Here is a 17512-nt window from a genome sequence, read left to right on the forward strand (position 1 = left end):
TTATGAATTGAAATAACAAGTATAGATGTTTATTTTTAAATAGAGCAAATTTCATTGTGATTTGCATGATCAGCAGCCCAAATTCCATAAGATACACCCAAAAGTATTCAGGAAGCAAAATCATTGTTGTGCAGTGTGATTATTGCGGGGCAGCAGCCCACCGCCCTTACTCCAAAGTACCGTCAAGGTATCACATATCTATCTGAAGGAGGTCCTCCCATTTAACACATCAGCCAACAGACACCAACGCCAACAATGGACTCAGTATGGCCTTGGGCCATCAGCCTAGGATTTTGTGATGCCTCCGAGTGGTGATTGGCACAGTGTTACTTGAAAAGAAGAAATTCCCCCAATAAACAACACACTCGCAAGCACTCCCAGCCCACACACTTCCAGCCTTGTCGTGACTCACTCAGTCGAAAGTGATTGCTTTCTTTGGCTGTAATCATGTCACTGGTTTTAATAAACTTTCGTCGATGCACTTAAATGTGTTTGCCATCCATCTGACACACTGACAGATTTGGATGAAAAAAGTACTGGTTGAGCCAATTCAGAATCATAAAGTTATAGAGCACAGAAACTGGCCCTTTAGCCCAACATGCCAATGCCAACCAAGATGCCACATCCAAGCTAGTCCCATTTACCAGCTCTCACCTATACCTTTTTAAACCTTTCCAGTCCAACTCCCTTTTAAAAGCTGTTATTATACCTGTCTCAACCACTTTCTCTGGCAGCTCATTCCAAAGACATAGCAGTCTTAGTGCAAAAGACTCTGCCCCTCAAGTTCCATTATCCCATTAAACCTTTCTGTTCACCTTACACCCTCTAGTTCTTGGTTCGCCACCTCTTGGGAAAAAGACCAAATATATTCACCCCATCTATGCCCCTTTTGGTCTGTATCCTTCATGGGCCCATTACTTAAGAAAAGATGTGTTGGAATTGGAGAAGGTCCAGAGGTCGTTTACGAGAAGGATCCCAGAAATAAAAGGGTTAACGTGTGAGGAACTTTTGAGTTTAGAAGAATAAGGAAGGAATCTCATTGAAACCTTTAGAATACTGAAAGGCCTAGACAGAGTGGACAAGGAGAGGATTTTCCTTTGGTGTGGGACCGGAGGGAAGATCCTCAGAATGCAAGGATGTCTCTTTAGAAAAGAGATGCGAAGGAATTTCTTTAGAGAATCTGTGGAATTAATTGCCACAGACGGCTGTGGAGGACTAGTCAGCGGGCATATTTAAATTGGAGGTAGGTATACTCCTGATTAGTAAGTAACCAAAGATTACAGGGAAAGGCAGGCGAAAGGGTGTGAGAGGGAATGGCGGACCAGACTCGATGAGCCAACTGGACTGATTCTGCTCCTATGTCTTATGGTCTTCTGATCAGTTTTCTGAGGCAATCTTGTTCCAAACACTCACCGCAGTTCCTTGCCTGTCGAGAGATGACATATCTTCAGCCTTTTCCCCGAAAAGTCCAACTCCTCCAACTTCAGAAAAAAAGGTCTCACCAGCAATTGCTTCACAATACCCTAGCAACAGAGTCTCCCTGCACTCACCAGCTCAAAGTGTCATTGTGGCCACAATTAACTCGGGTCCTGGAACGGTTCAGCTTCCAAAACCGCTCTCCCTTGCAGGCCAAAGGTGTCCGTGAGAAAGGGCCTCAAGGACTGTGACATCGAAACCCAAGTGCCTGCTAATTTGCATATCTCAAGCTTCCAGTTTTAGGATTTAGCCACTAATTAGATAACTACATTAAAAACAACCCTAATCAGCAGAGTACAAACCCCAGGACGTTCAAACACCAAACAAACTATCAAGTACAGACACCACCGGAATTAAGCGAGCTGGGATTTACGGGCAGGAACGCACTGGTTTGGTGAGGCAAATTGGAAACCTGTTCTCACTGCCACTCAATGTTCCCTTTAAGGCACATGCGTGTGCACGTCTTTTCTGACTAGCGCACAAAAGGTTGTCACCCTCTACCTCGTTGGCATGTTAATCATATTTCACGCGATCACATTTCCTTCTCCGGTTTCTGGCGTAGACAGTGTTGACAATGTGGAGTTTGTGATGATCTGTTGCAGATTTTAGAAATGGCTTAGTTTTACTCTTCTTATTGAAAAATAGTTATTGATTCACTATGTCAAATTCCAAAGAAACAAAGGGCGTGACACACAAAAGAACTGCGAGTTCATTTAAAGCGGAATGGCTTAATATAACAGTAGAAACTGCTCCACCATAAGCTCGTGAGGTCAGGAACGTGCAGCTACAAGAAATATTCATTTACAATACAGAAACTGGTGTTACCTGGGTGTATTGTCGTGATGCAGAAGCTGCTGGAGAATTGGCAAGTGGGAAGAAGTGGAGTGATATTTGGAAACTTGAATTTTTAAAGCGTCATTTAGCAAGCAAATCTCACATGGACAGTGTGCAAAAGCTCCCGTGAGAAAATCCTTCATTACCCGCTACAGGCCTGCTACGAATGATTTGTGAGAGCGTAGATGAACGAGAGCGAAATCGATGAGAGCCAGAGGAGATCAAAGCTCTTACTGACAGTGTTTTGCTAGCTGTTAAAATGAATACCACTATATGTAAAATTCCGTGCACATGTTGTCACTGGGCAAAAAAATTGCACAACACAAAATTTTTGTGCACTCTGGTCATTACAGATGAGAGGGAACGTTGCTTGCCCGCGTGCTGTTTACAGGTGACGCACCTTGTCACAAAGTCCCAATCCTTCCCCCACTCCCATTCAGGGTCTGACGTAGCAGCGCCCTGTTCTGTCCTCTGAACATCATCAGGGAGGCTATGTCGAGAATAAGGGGAAGGGAAATTTTTTTTTTTAATGTTGGTTTCTTGAATGGAAGTTACTCAGACATGTTCCTGTCGATGAGGAGTCACTTCCACATCACAGGACAGATCACGGGAATTCCACTTCACAGTGAACTTGAATCCTATCTGAACTCCGGGGAAAAAAAGCCCCAGTGTTAGCTGGGGAACCTAGAATCGGGGAAATTTAGAACTAGAGGGCAGATTTAAGGTGAGCGGGGAAAAGGTCCAATAGGATCTCGGGGGGGCAACTTTTTTTTTAATCCTATGGGCGGTATGTTTGCGGAATGATCGGCCAGATGATGCAGTTGAGACAGACACAACTTTTAAAAGAGAATTGGGCAGGTAAAGGTTTAGAACATTGTGTTTCTGACTCAATAGACTGCAAATGTTGGAATTTGTAGCGACACAAAGCACTCAGCGGGTCAAGACACCATCTGCGAAGGGAAATGGCCAGTCAACATTTTGGGTCAAGACCCTTCAGATAGATCAGGGGGTCCCAATCTGGGGTCCATGGACCCCTTGCTTAACGGTGCTGGTCCATGACATTTAAAAAAAAGGTTGGGAACCTCTGATCTAGATTTTCTGGCATTTTGAGTGTTGCTTCTAGCTGGAGTGCTGCAAGGAGACACTCTGGCACCCCACATCTTTATAATTGTCCTTGATTACCAAGCTATGTCAAGCTACCAAAGATCACGACAAGCTTGGCTTTACCACAAAACCAGGACGAACCAGTTACGCTCACAGATCTCGATTTTGCATATGACATAGTCCTGCTCTCTCTCCAGATTGAGGAAGCACAGCAGCTACTAACAAAAATGGAAATCGAGTGGAACAAAGTTGGACATCACCTAAACGCTAAAAAGACAGAGCACATGGCATTCAACTGTGACGAAGGTACTCTGAAGACCGTAAAGAATGATACCATTAAGAAAGTCTCAGACGTCAAGTACCTTGGGTCAAAAATGATGAGTTCGGAGAAGGACATAAAGATACAGAAGGCGCTGGCGTGGAGGGCTACGAACGACATGAAGGAAATCGGGAGGTCGAACCTGACCAGAGGGCTCAAAAAGAGGATCTTCATAGTGGTCATAGAGTCCATTCTCACGTACGGATGCGAGACGTGGACACTCACCAAGACAATGCGGAAGTCACTAGTTGATTGCTATACACGAACGCTCCGGATGGCTCTTGACGTGAGTTGGCAACAGCACATGACGGACGTCAAGCTCTATGACGACCTACCGATGCTCACTACTAAAACCGAGGCGAGAAGACTGCAACTAGCGGGGCAACTGTCTATGCCACCCTGAGCTACCTGCCATCACATGGGAGGATGAACGCTGGGAGCCCTCTCAAGACTATGGTCAACACGCTGCTAGAAGGTAGCGGCGTGGCTAATGTAGATGAACTGAACACACTGATGAGGGAGAGGGAGGAGTGGAGAGTCTGCAATCGCGCCCAACGCCAGCCCCCTAGGCCTGAGTCAACGTAGTGGTAGTAGTTCCAGAAGAGTGTTTGCTGTTACAAACAGGATCTGGTAAAAACCAGCCCCAGAGAAAATGGACAGAAGCTAGGAGCAGAGTGGAAAGTTCTGAAGAGAAGAATGCTTGATGGGAAGTCCATGCCAAATACCCCCCATGCTCGAGGAGTTTCCCAGCCGCCTATATCGCCTCACTGGTTTCAGGAGCTTTGAAAGAGGCACTGACCACTCGAATCCAACCAGCTTGACCAGCCAGAGGGTCAGACCTCAAGAGCAGTGACTCCACTTAAATGCGGGCCCTCCCGAAAGCAGCCACTTCAATGAACCACTACCTGGTCTCCTCCAGTGCCTCAGTGGATGCACGTAATACATGAAGTGGACTGGGCTGCATGAAGTTCACAGATCATCTTCTAGGGCAGCAGTGAGCCGAAGATGAAGTAAGACTCAGTGTTCCACGGACCAAAGAGGCCAAGGATGAGAGGTGGAAAACCAGCTTGGTTCCGCCCATTAAACATGGTGCACTGCCTTGGCACAGCTGAGAAACCGCTTCTCAAGAAGTGCCAGGGCTTGCGATAAATTTGCACGAACCTCCCAGCAGCAGGCTGTCAAGGAATAGTGGGGAGGAGAAATGAGGAAGAAGAACGTTGAAGCACAGAACCACTCATTGTCCCTCACCAAAACTCCCTCAAACTTCAATGTTAACCGAATGAGACAAGGAGTGGGATTTTGGAATGACACGATCCGCCCCCTCAGGGGAAGATGTGTGGAAACCTGCACCGATATACCAAGGAGCACTCGTATGGTCGGTACCAATCAAAACCTTGCTCAGCAATCTCTGCATCTTGTTGCAAGACTAACTTCTGCACTTAAAGCACCAAACCTGGTTCTAATTATCAGTCCCAAACGAAGATTTTACAGTCAGTTACCCTACATCTGACAAAATGCAATGTGGTCAGCTGGACCTAAAAACCACATCAACTGCTTTATTCTGACGAAGGGTCTCGGCCCAAAACGTCGACAGCACTTTTCACTATAGATGCTGCCTGGCCTGCTGTGTTCCACCAGCATTTTGTGTGTGTTGTTGTTTGAATTTCCGGCATCTGCAGATTTCCTTGTGTTGGCTTTATTCTCCTGGTCGAGTTTGTCATCAGACTAATAACAGGTTATGTTGATAACTTTTGATATTTTTAATTCCTAAGATACTAGAGTAAGAGTTCCCATCCTGGGGTCCATGGACCTCTCGGTCAATGGCAGGGGCTCATGGCATAAAAAAAGTTGGGGTCCCCTGTACTAGAGATTCGATTTATAAACAGAAGAGATTTGCAGATGCTGGAAATCCAGAGTAACACACACACACACACAATACTGCATAAGTTCAACACATACTCTCTGTTTTAAAAAAAAAAGTAAATTTATTCTCAGCAGGTCAGGTGGCCTCTGTGGAAAGGAATAAAGAGTTGGTGTTTTGGGCTGAGACACCTCACCAGGACTCAGACCGAATCATTGACTGTTTATTTCTTTACATCAGGGAATCCCAACCTGGGGTCCGGGGACTCCTTGCATAAGGGCAATGGTCCATTGCATTCTAAAGGTTGGGAACCTCTGCTTTACACAGATGCTGCCTGTCATGCTGAGAATAAATTTACTCTCCCCCCCCCCAAAAAAAAGTGTGAGACGCAAAGCAAGGAAACAGTCTCTTTGGACCACTGCATCCTCGGAGAGCATTTACAGAAATCCTTGTTCGTTCTCTCCACCAGGCTTTACCACTCGCTCACGTGACAGTGGCCGATCACCCGACCAAGCTGCACATCTTCGGGATGAGGAGCGCACGGAGAGAACCCACAGCTACAAGAAGGGTGTGTGAACCACACACACACACACACACACACACACACACACACACACACACACACACACACACACACACACACACACACACACACACACACACACACACACACACACACACACACACACACACACACACACACACACACACACTCAAAATGCCCGACAGAAGGATCAAACCAGAATCCCCAGCTTTACGAGCTGCGGCACTTTGCACACGCCAGAGAAAAGGAGAGCTGCGATTGATTTACGATGCGTTTGAGGTCCAGCCGCAGGGGTCAGGGTGTCACATACCTCACGGAGAAATCCGAGCCCGGGACGCAGTGCTGGTCTGAGGCAGAATGATAACAGGGCACCAGAAGTAGGAGATACAGTGAGAACCAATGTAAACAGGTCGAGGAAGTACATCACTGATTGAACTGGCTGGGGAAAACACACAACTACTCTGCCCATCGAGTCCCTGGTAGCTCCCAAGAGAGCAATCACACTTATTTCCCTACAGCTACTTCAGGGAAAACAGTCCCAGCCGATCCAATCACCACTGTTAACTCAAACCCTCCTGTCTGGTCCAATATTCTCATTTCTTAATCACAACCTTCTGACAGTGTGGTAACCAGGACTGTCATCCCACAATTCCACGTCAGCCTGTGCAATGGAAGCACCGTGGCCACGTTCCCAATGCCTTGTCCAGCTGACCACACGGCCTTGTGTAACTCCAAATACCCAATGACTGTGAAACGCTCGTTTGGGACAGATAATTCGAACCAGGCTCTGAGCTTGAAGTGCAGAAAGAAGATGCACAGATTGCTGAGAGAGGTTTTGATTGGCGCCGACTGTACGAGCGTTCCTTGGTACACCAGTACAAACATCCCACGTGCCCTCCTCACCCCCTGCCACCAACTTCCCGAGAATTACGTACCTGAAGCCACTGCTCACCAACACCCCCGGCCCTGCCAGTCAGTCAGAGTCCAGCTCATCACCACCATGTCATGAAATCTGCTGTTTTTCACATCACAATACATTAAAATGAACAAATTACAATACTATATAAAAAGTTCATGCAAGATAGCAAAATAGTGCAGCACCATTCAGAAATCTGATGGCAGACAGGAGGAAGCAGTTCCTGAAATATCGAGTGTGTGTGTTCAGGGTCCTGTACCTCCCCCCTGATGGTAGTAATGAGAAGAGGGCATGTCCTGGATAGTGTGGGACACCGATCACAGCACATATTAAGTGATATGTCTTTTTTTTAAGGTCCAAAAAGCCTTGGCAAGAGGCAGCACACTCGGTCAGAGCTCTGTTTACCACAGGCCCACGGGGGAGCCAAGCTTGGAGGGCTGGGGGAGTGTGGGGAGGCCCGAGGTCCATCCCTTACAGTGCAGCACTGAGGGGCAGCCACATAACTCGAGGTTTGGTTGAGATGTTGAACAGAGGAAACGAGGGCTCCCTTGTACAGACGGCAAGGATCCCAAAGCACTAGTTAAAACAACTGTCGAGTTCACACTGGTTCCCAGCCAAAACATATACCCTACGTAACCGCAGACTGCAAACTTGATCTTTTTTTTTTAAAATGAGGTACTTCTCAAGGAGGATCACATTTTTAAAATAGAAATGAGTGGCAGTCATCACCAGAGACAGGCGAACAACAGCTTATTGGGGAGAGGGCAGGGTAAACAGGCTTGAATGAGCAATGCATCCCCGACGGAGGTCACAGCCGCTAGCCCATGACCCGAGAACACTTCAGCAGCTTAAGCACCACGACCGTCCAGGATGACACCTGGATAAACAAGACAACAGCTGAGGAGTGTCCTACAGGAGCACCTGTCACAACGTACCACTCACAGGACCAGACGCTCAGCCAATTTCACCTCAGCGTTCCTCGGCGCAGCCGAAACAAGCCCAGCTGACATTACAATCACGCGGCCTCTCCCCGGCTTCACGCAGGGCTGATTCAAGCAGCGAAATCTGACATTTGGAGGAAGCGGCCAGGGAGCCCCAGGACACTACTTCAAGCATGGTTTAGATTCAGCAAAAGCAAAATGAGTCAGCTTCCTCCTGTGCTAAAATTTCTCAGAATGTTGTCATGTGCATTGAAATGATTAGTTCCAAATGTCAACTGCAGAGAAATAAAAGCTCTCTACAATTCAGTCCTTCAGTCAAACGATACCAGAAAAAAACCCTTCATATTAACTGGATTTTTCTTTGTATTTCAAGGCAGGGATTAGTTTCCATTTATTACTCTCTCAAGGGAAGCGGATGTTGCTGGCAATTTATTGCCCGTCCATATTTGCCCCTGGACCAAGGAGGGGGCAGAGAGTCAGTCACAGAATCACATTTTGTCTTCACTGGACAATGGCAGACACCCCCCTTAACAACACTCATGAAACAAAGGCTTAACCAATCCATGAGGAAATCTGCAGATGGAGATTCAAACAACAACACACACAAAATGCTGGTGGAACGCAGCAGGCCAGGCAGCATCTATAGGAAGAAGCACTGTCGACGTTTAGGTCCCAGACCCTTTGGGACTTTTTCCTATAGATGCTGCCTGGCCTTAATGAATCCGGTGCTTTCACTGTTAGTGTTACGGAGATTACTTTTAAATAAAAACACAGAAAAACATTCAGAAGAACGCGCAAAAAAAAAGCATTAAAAACAAAATAGGAAAACAAATCAACATAGAAAACCATAAACGAGGGCGGGACAATAGCCGTAATGATATTACTGTGCCAGCGACCCAGGCTCAATTCCTGCCACTGTCTGTAAGGAGTTTGCACGTTCTCCCCATGACATCATAGGTTTCCTCTAGGTGCTCCGGTTTCCAAAGATGTATGGTTTAGGAGGTTAATTGGACCCATGGGCGTAACTGGTGGCACGGACTCATTGGGACAGTAGGGCCAGCTACTGTGCTGTCTGTCTAAATACATAAAATACCTTTTTCAAGGAAAATACTACACGTATTACTTTAATTTAAATTCCCTAGTGGCAACGGTGGCATTTGAACCCAGGACGCTGAATTAATGGCACAGAATTATTGACCAATTTAACCATTATGGCACAGCACGACTTAAAACTGTCTCCTCGCACTGCTTGGAAATCACTCCAGTCATTCCTCTCTAACCTCTCTTTTTTTTAAAAGGGAACATTATCACTTCTCCCAGACCTGATGAGAACACTACTGAAGGGTGAGGACAACCTGAGCTTTGCAGTTACGTGACTGCGCCGGGCTGCCCGCGTTGCGTTACACCAGGAGCCAAGACGAGCAGACCGACCAAGGAAAGCCACGTTATTTATACTATAAAGCAGAAAGCAGATACTTCGAGCATTAAAGCTGCTTTATGCCAGATCAAGGCAGGAATGCGAGGCGGTCCAAGTCTGAAACAGTCAAAGACAAATATCCAGCTGATATTTCTTGTCCCTCATACGCAAGTACTGAAGAGTTTCCACAGACCAAGAAAGTCTTAAACGTGTTGGTACAAATAAGACCATAAGAACACTGGAACAGAATTAGGCCATTCTGCCCATCAAGTCAGCTCTGCCATTCGATTAGAGCTTATCTATTAACTCTTTCAGCCCCATTTTTCCTGCCTTCTCCCTGCAACCTTTAGTGCCCTTATTAATCAAGAACCTCTGCTTTAAATATACCCAATGACTTTGCTTCCACGGCCGTTTGTGGCAATGAATTCCACAGATTCACCACCCTCAAGCTGAAGAAACTCCCCCCCTCTGTTCTAAAGGGACGCCCTCCTACTCTGAGGCTGTGCCCGCTGGTCCCAGGTTCTCACATGACTGGAAACACCCTCTCCACATCCATTCTACCTAGGTCTGGCTTCTTCCCTTCTCTGTTCACAACTACCATTCCAAACGCTCATCAACCCTCACTGCAACCTCCCTGAAATAACAGTCATTTTGGAATTCGCTTGCACGATCTGTCGGCGAATATTTCAGTCAGCTTAAAGCTAACCCTGAGCAGAGGTTGGAGGTTCTTGACACCTACAGAGAGAAAAAAAATCAGAGAACATAGAAACATGCAAAGTCATTGGGCATATTTAAAGTGAAGGTTGATGGGTTGTTGGTTAGTCACGGCATCAAAGGTTACGGGGTGAAGGTAGGAGAATGGGGTAGAGAGGGATAGTAAGTCAGCCATGATCAGATGGTGAGGTAGACTCGATGGGCCAAATGGCCTAATTCAGCACTTTCAGACTCTGAAAGAGTTCTCTATGGCCCACAATGATATCGATTCCCTCCTACACAGCCTTCCATTTTTCTTTCATCCTTTGGCCTATCTCTGATTCTCTGAAATATCCCTAGTGGGGAAAAAGCTGGAAGGAGAGAGGGGGAGAGGGGGAGAGGGGGAGAGCCAAGGTTCAGGCCCACACTCGGCTACTGGAAATTCCATGTAACTCAGGCAAGTGTTAGCTTGGACTCCGATCTCCTCCACACATCCACCGCGATCAAGTCATGGGACCGCAGTAAAAACAAAATGCCCTGTACACTGGCGGAATAATGAGGGGTGAGAAGAAGATCAAAGCCCTGATATCTGCAGGTCCCCCGGGGAAGTCGGAGACGGATATCTGGAGATCCCCCTGGGGAAGCCGGAGACAGGTATCTGCAGGTCCCCTGGGGAAGTCAGAGACGGATATCTGGAGGTCCCCCGGGGAAGTCGGAGACGGACATCTGGAGATCCCCCAGGGAAGTCGGAGACGGATATCTGGAGGTCCCCCTGGGGAAGTCGGAGACGGATATCTGGAGATCCCCCGGGGAAGTCGGAGACGGATATCTGGAGATCTCCCGGGGAAGTCAGAGACGGATATCTGGAGGTCCCCCCGGGGAAGTTGGAGACGGATATCTGGAGGTCCCCCCGGGGAAGTCAGAGGCCTGATGTCTGCAGGTCCCCCCGGGGAAGTCGGAGACGGATATCTGGAGGTCCCCCGGGGAAGTCAGAGACGGATATCTGGAGGTCCCCCGGGGAAGTCGGAGACGGATATCTGGAGGTCCCCCGGGGAAGTCGGAGACGGATATCTGGAGATCCCCCTGGGGAAGTCGGAGGCCTGATGTCTGCAGGTCCCCTGGGGAAGTCAGAGACGGATATCTGGAGATCCCCCGGGGAAGTCGGAGACGGATATCTGGAGATCCCCCGGGGAAGTCAGAGACGGATATCTGGAGGTCCCCTGGGGAAGTCGGAGACGGATATCTGGAGGTCCCCTGGGGAAGTCGGAGACGGATATCTGGAGATCCCCCAGGGAAGTCGGAGACGGATATCTGGAGGTCCCCTGGGGAAGTCGGAGGCCTGATGTCTGCAAGTACCCTGGAGGCTGGAGACTCCCTCTCTTGGGGGCTGGAGGACCGAGGAATGGGGCCGGTTTCACTTTGCTGACGTTTTTGTGTTCTGTGCTACTCTGCTGAACATTGTGGGCATGCTACGTCAGCGCCGGAATGCGTAGCCACACCTGCGGGCTTCTCCCAGCACAATAGACAGTAGGTGCAGGAGTAGGCCATTCGGCCCTTCTAGCCAGCACCGTCATTCACTGTGATCATGGCTGATCATACACAATCAGTACCCCGTTCCTGCCCTCTCCCCATATCCCTTGACCCCGCTATCTATAAGAGCTCTATCTAACTCTCTCTTGAATGCATCCAGAGACTTGGCCTCCACTGCCTTCTGGGGCAGAGCATTCCACAGATCCACAACTCTCTGGGTGAAAAAGTTTTCCTCAACTCCGTTCTTAATGGCCTACCCCTTATTCTTAAACTGTGGCCTCTGGTTCTGGACTCCCCCAACATCGGGAACATGTTTCCTGCCTCCAACGTGTCCAATCCCTTAATAATCTTATGTTTCAATCAGATCCCCTCTCACTCTTCTAAATTCCAGTGTATACAAGCCCAATCGCTCCAATCTTTCAATATATTACAATTCCGCCATCCCGGGAATTAACCTTGTGAACTTATGCTGCACTCTCTCAATAGCAAGAATGTCCTTCCTCAAATTTGGAGACCAAAACTGAACGCAATACTCCAGGTGTGGTCTCACCAGGGCCCTGTACAACTGCAGAAGGACCTCTTTACTTCTATACTCAACTCCCCTTGTTATGAAGGCCAACATGCCATTAGCTTTCTTCACTGCCTGCTGTATCTGCATGCCTACTTTCAGTGATTGATGAACAAGGATACCTAGATCTCGTTGTACTTCCCCTTCTCCTAACTTGACACCATTCAGATAGCAATCTGCCTTCCTGTCTTGCCACTAAAATGGATAACCTCACATTTATCCACATTAAAATACATCTGCCATGCATCTGCCCACTCACCCAACCTGTCCAAGTCACCCTGCATTCTCCTAACACCCTCCTCATGTTTCACACTGCCACCCAGCTTTATGTCATCAGAAAATTTGCTAATGTTACTTTAATCTCTTCATCTAAATCATTAATGTACATTGTAAATAGCTGTGGTCCCAGCACGGAGCCTTGTGGTACCCCAGTAGTCACTGCCTGCCATTCTGAAAAGTTAATCCCTACTCTTTGTTTCCTGTCTGCCAACCAATTTTCTATCCATGTCAGTACCCTACCCCCAATACCATGTGCTCTAATTTTGCCGTGGGTTGCATCGATGGTTAATGCAAAGGACATACATTGAACTATAGTTCAATGTATAAGTGATAAAGAAATGAATCTGAATCCCTGAGGAGCACAACACGTTGGCAAACGCTCCGAGCAAAGGTACATATCAGTGAAGGGAGAATACAAGAGCTGGGCCTCTGCAAGGGCTCAGCCTGTCCTCCTCACCGTGCCCCTTCCGATGGAGCCATCAGAAATAACATTCATTTACAGGACAAAGTGGCGGCTGATAAAACTTGTGGATGTGGAGGTACAAAGGCCAAAGCAGGTAAGAACGACACATTTCCTTCCGTTACAAAACAAGAGAGAGTGTTAGGATCTCGTAACTCCACGCTCCCTACTGCTGATGCTGGCTTTTTACTTCTGAGTCCACTTAATTAAAAGAAAATAAATCACATGCTGGGATGTGAACTTGTGACCAGGCATACAGATCATAAGACCAGTACCTTCACCAGGAAAAGGCCTTCCCACAATCGAGCATGTCCATGAATGCAGCCAGCAGAAGGGACCACACCCCCACCATCTAAGCTGTTGTGTACTTATTTCAATAATCTTGTGTGTATATATTTTGATTGATTGATTAAGCATTCTTGTTCATTTAAATAATTCTTTCTGGGCTCTATGTGAACCGTGTACATCATCACGCTGCCACGCGATACGGGCGCACCTCGCTTCAAGTAAACTCGAACTGCACCCATATTTTCGGACTTCCGCGAGTTTCTTTGGATTAGTTTAATGGTTTGAAGTTACAAAACATAACACGGGCCATGTTCCCTTCTGGCTGCTGCCGTCGGCAAGCAGGTGCAGGAGCCTGAGGTCCCACGCCACCAGGTTCAGGAACAGTTATTACCCCTCAACCGTCAGGCTCCTGAACCAGCGTGGAGAACTTCACTCAGCCCCACTGATTCTACAACCTACAAACTCACTGTCAAGGACTCTACAGCTCATTTTCTTGATATTATTTATTGTATATTTTAATTTTTTAGTAGTTGGTTGGTTGATCTTTTCATGCACACTGGTTGTTTGATGTTTTTTGTGTGTAGTTTTTCATTCTTCCTATTGTGTCTCCTTGTACCCGGTGTGAGTGTCTGCAAGAAAATGCAACCCAGAAGCAGAAAGTTACAGGCACGTACTTTTTGACAAATTTACTTTCATCTTTGGCTTCACCACAGACGTGAAATACTGAGAGCTTCGGGAATGAGAAATAAAAACAGAAAAGGCTGTGAACACTCGGCACTTAAAAACAGCATGGAAGCTTCGAGAGTGGATGTTTGATGAACATAAGAGGTAGGCAGACAACCAGGAGACGGCATGAAACGGCCAACGCACCCTGGCAGACTGCCCCCGCAAAGGTCCACACAGCAGAGATGAAGGAATAAAATGGCAAACAGCTGAACCACAGCAAAGGATTTTTAATAGAAAAGTGAAAAAACTCGAGGTGCTGAAAAACGGTTCCGCACACGCTCAAAAGCATCCGTGGAAGATGAAACGCGGTTAATATTTCAGTTTGATGAACATTCAGAGGTTAAGGTGTCTGCTGCTGGTACAGAGCGAGAGGGCAACACCTCAGGAACCACACTGGTCAATATTTCTGGTTTAAGATGGTGAAACACAGAAACAACCTTCTGGCAGCAAACAAAACTAAGTACTTCATTAATCACACTTTTTCTGGAAAATGATCACTGCCTGTAACTTCCCTTTCGGAGTTGAGCTTTTGAACCGCCTGCACGGCTTGGCATTTTTTGCGGTGTGAACTGAGGTCTTAAAGGTTGCAGCATGGCCTGCATGGGCTGAATTGAAACGGCAGGGCCTGGGCCCAAGGGCGAGGAACAAGCCAACAATGTAGGGTGCTGGAGCGAACTTGGAGCACATTTGAAGCAGCAAATCTGAAGCAGGGCGAGGCAGAGTCGAGGCCCGAGAGTGAAGACGTTTGACCAATTTAAGTGCTGGGCCAGATGGGACAGGTCGAGTGAGGGCCAAATCAAGGTGGCAGGATTCAGGCCCGAGAGTGGTTTCAAAGCGGTAGGCCCAGGTCCGAAAGCGAAAAATGAGCCAAGGTTTGGCCAGTCTAAGTGCCAGGCCAGATTGAAAGGTCAGGCTCGGAGGTGAGGGACAGGCCGGCGTTAGCTCGTTGCTCTGTGAGGTTTACTCATCTCTGTGCTAATCTGAGCCTGTGGCCTGCAACTAACAGGCTCCTGGATCAGCTGTGAGTCCACTTTCCTGAAATTTAATTCTGAATGTTATTACCTAACTTTTTACTGTTTGCATGACTTTTTTTAAAAAAAATTGTTTGCACATTCAGTGTTTAAGGGTCTTTTTATGAGTTCTGTTGGGTTTCTTTGTTTTGTGGCTGCCTCGAAGGTTGTATGTAGTATATATACTTGGATAATAAATGTCCTTTGAACTCTGACTCACCGCAAGTGACATCAACAGCAGGGACATCACAGCGGAAAATAGCCTGAGCTTTAGCTGACGCTCAGTAAATGAGAGAGGAATTACAGAGAACCGAGTCTCATCTTACTCCCCGTTGCCCAGGGCCAGAGAACCAATGGCCACTGGCTAGCTAGCTCAACGCTAGGGCCAGCACAATGAATCTGAACACCAGCCACAGTGCCTGATCCAGCAGGCCCCTGCAAACGCACCCAAGGCTAGGAATTGAATTCCTTCAACTGCTTTGAAATTCATGGAATGTGAAACAAAGTGTTTCCAGACAAGGACTGGAAAAGAAAGAGAGAAAAAAAACAATAAACCCCACAGCCAACAAGCTTCAGCAGCCCTGAGCAACGATGGATGACGGAAGTGCTCCATGACTTGACCGATCATTATTCAGCAGATAGGTTTCCGCTTTGATCTCCATCTGGGCCTGGTTAGGCAAAGGTTCTTCAAGTAAATGGAAGGGTGCCAGATACGGGCAGGAGTGGAAGGATAAACTGAGATGGGGAAGCAGTGAGGAACGCCCCTTCTGCTGGTGACCATGTTCCAGAGCGCACCAGGATCAACCTCTTCCTCCTCAGCAGCTCGGGATTCAATTCCCACCGTTGTCTGTACGTTTCCACATGACCACCTAGGTTTCCTCTGGGTGCTCTGGCAACCACCCCCCCCCCACCCAATTCCAAACACCGTACGTTTAGGGTTAAAGAGCTGCGGGCTACGTTGGCACCGGAAGCTCAGCGACACTTGCGGACTGCCCCCAGCACACCTTCGGACTGTGTCAGTCGTTGACACAGAGTGAAGCATTTCATTGTGGCTCCGACGTACACAGCTAATCTGCTCTGGAGACTGCACGTTCTCCCCGTGACCACGTGCAACTCCTCCGGGTGCTCCAGTGCCCGCCCTCATCCCAAAGGCGTGCATTCTCTCACTGTTGCTTAGCGACAATCCCGTGCCGCCCAATCACACCCGTGTGACCACTGCGCCTACGCACCCACACGCTCTTGTGGGCGGAAACAGAAACACCTGGGGGGGAACTGCGCGGCCACGGGGAGAACGTACAAACTCCTTACAGACAGCGGCGAAACGGAACTGAGCCCGGGTCAGTGGCGCTGTAACAGCGCTGTGCTAACCGCTACACTGAAGTGCCTCCCAAGCTGCTAGGGTAATTGGCCAAGGTACAGTCCGCTAATGAACAGGTGGACGGCAAAATCGGGGAGGAGGGAGGCAGTAGCCTGATAACGCACCCTCAACCCTTTCAGAGCAGCTGCTTCCCCCAACCTCGCTATCGGATTTCTGAATCGACAACGAACCCAGCTGCATCTTTCCTCTCTTGTTGCTCTACTTCCTTAAAGATATATATTTTCTTATTGTAATCTGTAGCTCATTTATAATCATGCTGCCACATAACAAATTTCACCACATGCTGCAGTGATATTTAACCCCACTCCATTTCTGATTCTCACTTGACGGGAGGGTGACGGGAATAAATTGACGACCATGTACGATCTGTGTAAACAGGTTTATTCGTCTCTGCACTGAATTGTAGCCATGGCCTGCAACTAACGGACGACTGGATCGGCCGAGGTGGCTGTGAACTCACTTTCGTCAACTTCAGTTCAGAATGTTATTTGCTTACTTTTCACGGTTAGCACAATCTTCCCCCCAAGTTTTGCATACTGGTTGTTTGAAGGTTTTCACTTTTTTTAATGGGTTCTATTGGATAGCAACCCACTTGTTTTGTTTCTGCCTGTAAGGAGACGAATCTCAATGTTGTATATAGAACACATACTTCAATTATAAATAACTTGATAGTTGGTGCGAGCTCGGTGGGCCGGGGGCCTGTCTCCATGCGGTAAGACTGACCATTATCCTGCAGACAATTGGTTTGCCAGTAAATAGCCAGGTGTATGACGAGGGTGACAAATTTGAGTCACACTTCAGAGACTCACCAGAGCCCACAGTGAGCAGGTTTTTTTTTAAAAAAAGAGGAGTTGGGGTAAGGAGGGGAGTCAAAGAAAATAAATATCATTCACTCTCCAAAATCATATTCTGCCAAGTCAATAGACCTGTTCCACAAACCCTGGATCAAGCACGATTTACAAATGAGTATAATATAAACCATGCCAACACCAGAATGTTTCTCCCCCACATGGCGGGCACGAGGGTGAACTGCAATACTTTGCAAAGTTCGAAGTAAGTTTATTATCAAAGCACATTTATGTCACCGTACACAACCTCGGCACTCAGTAAATCCAATAACCGTCATGGAAGACCGCACCAACAGGGCGGACAAACAATGTGCAAAAGA

At 47.6% G+C, this 17512-nt stretch overlaps 1 protein-coding gene across 6 annotated transcripts in view; it reads right to left on the reverse strand.

The window, feature by feature from the left end:
* Positions 1-17512, reverse strand: part of cuedc1b (CUE domain containing 1b) — a 130969-nt gene that overhangs the window by 94518 nt on the left and 18939 nt on the right. The window contains exon 1 of one of the 6 annotated variants that reach the window (XM_073053328.1): positions 7074-7137. The exons of 4 other annotated variants lie outside the window; for them this stretch is intronic. The gene's annotated coding sequence lies outside the window, so the exon portion shown is untranslated. Of the gene's footprint in view, positions 1-1550; positions 1637-7073; positions 7138-17512 lie in introns of those variants that run through there. One more of the 6 variants, XM_073053327.1, reaches the window with a different exon arrangement.

The sequence above is a fragment of the Hemitrygon akajei genome, chromosome 8 (genome assembly GCF_048418815.1).
Source record: "Hemitrygon akajei chromosome 8, sHemAka1.3, whole genome shotgun sequence".
In the NCBI taxonomy this organism is placed as follows: domain Eukaryota; kingdom Metazoa; phylum Chordata; class Chondrichthyes; order Myliobatiformes; family Dasyatidae; genus Hemitrygon; species Hemitrygon akajei.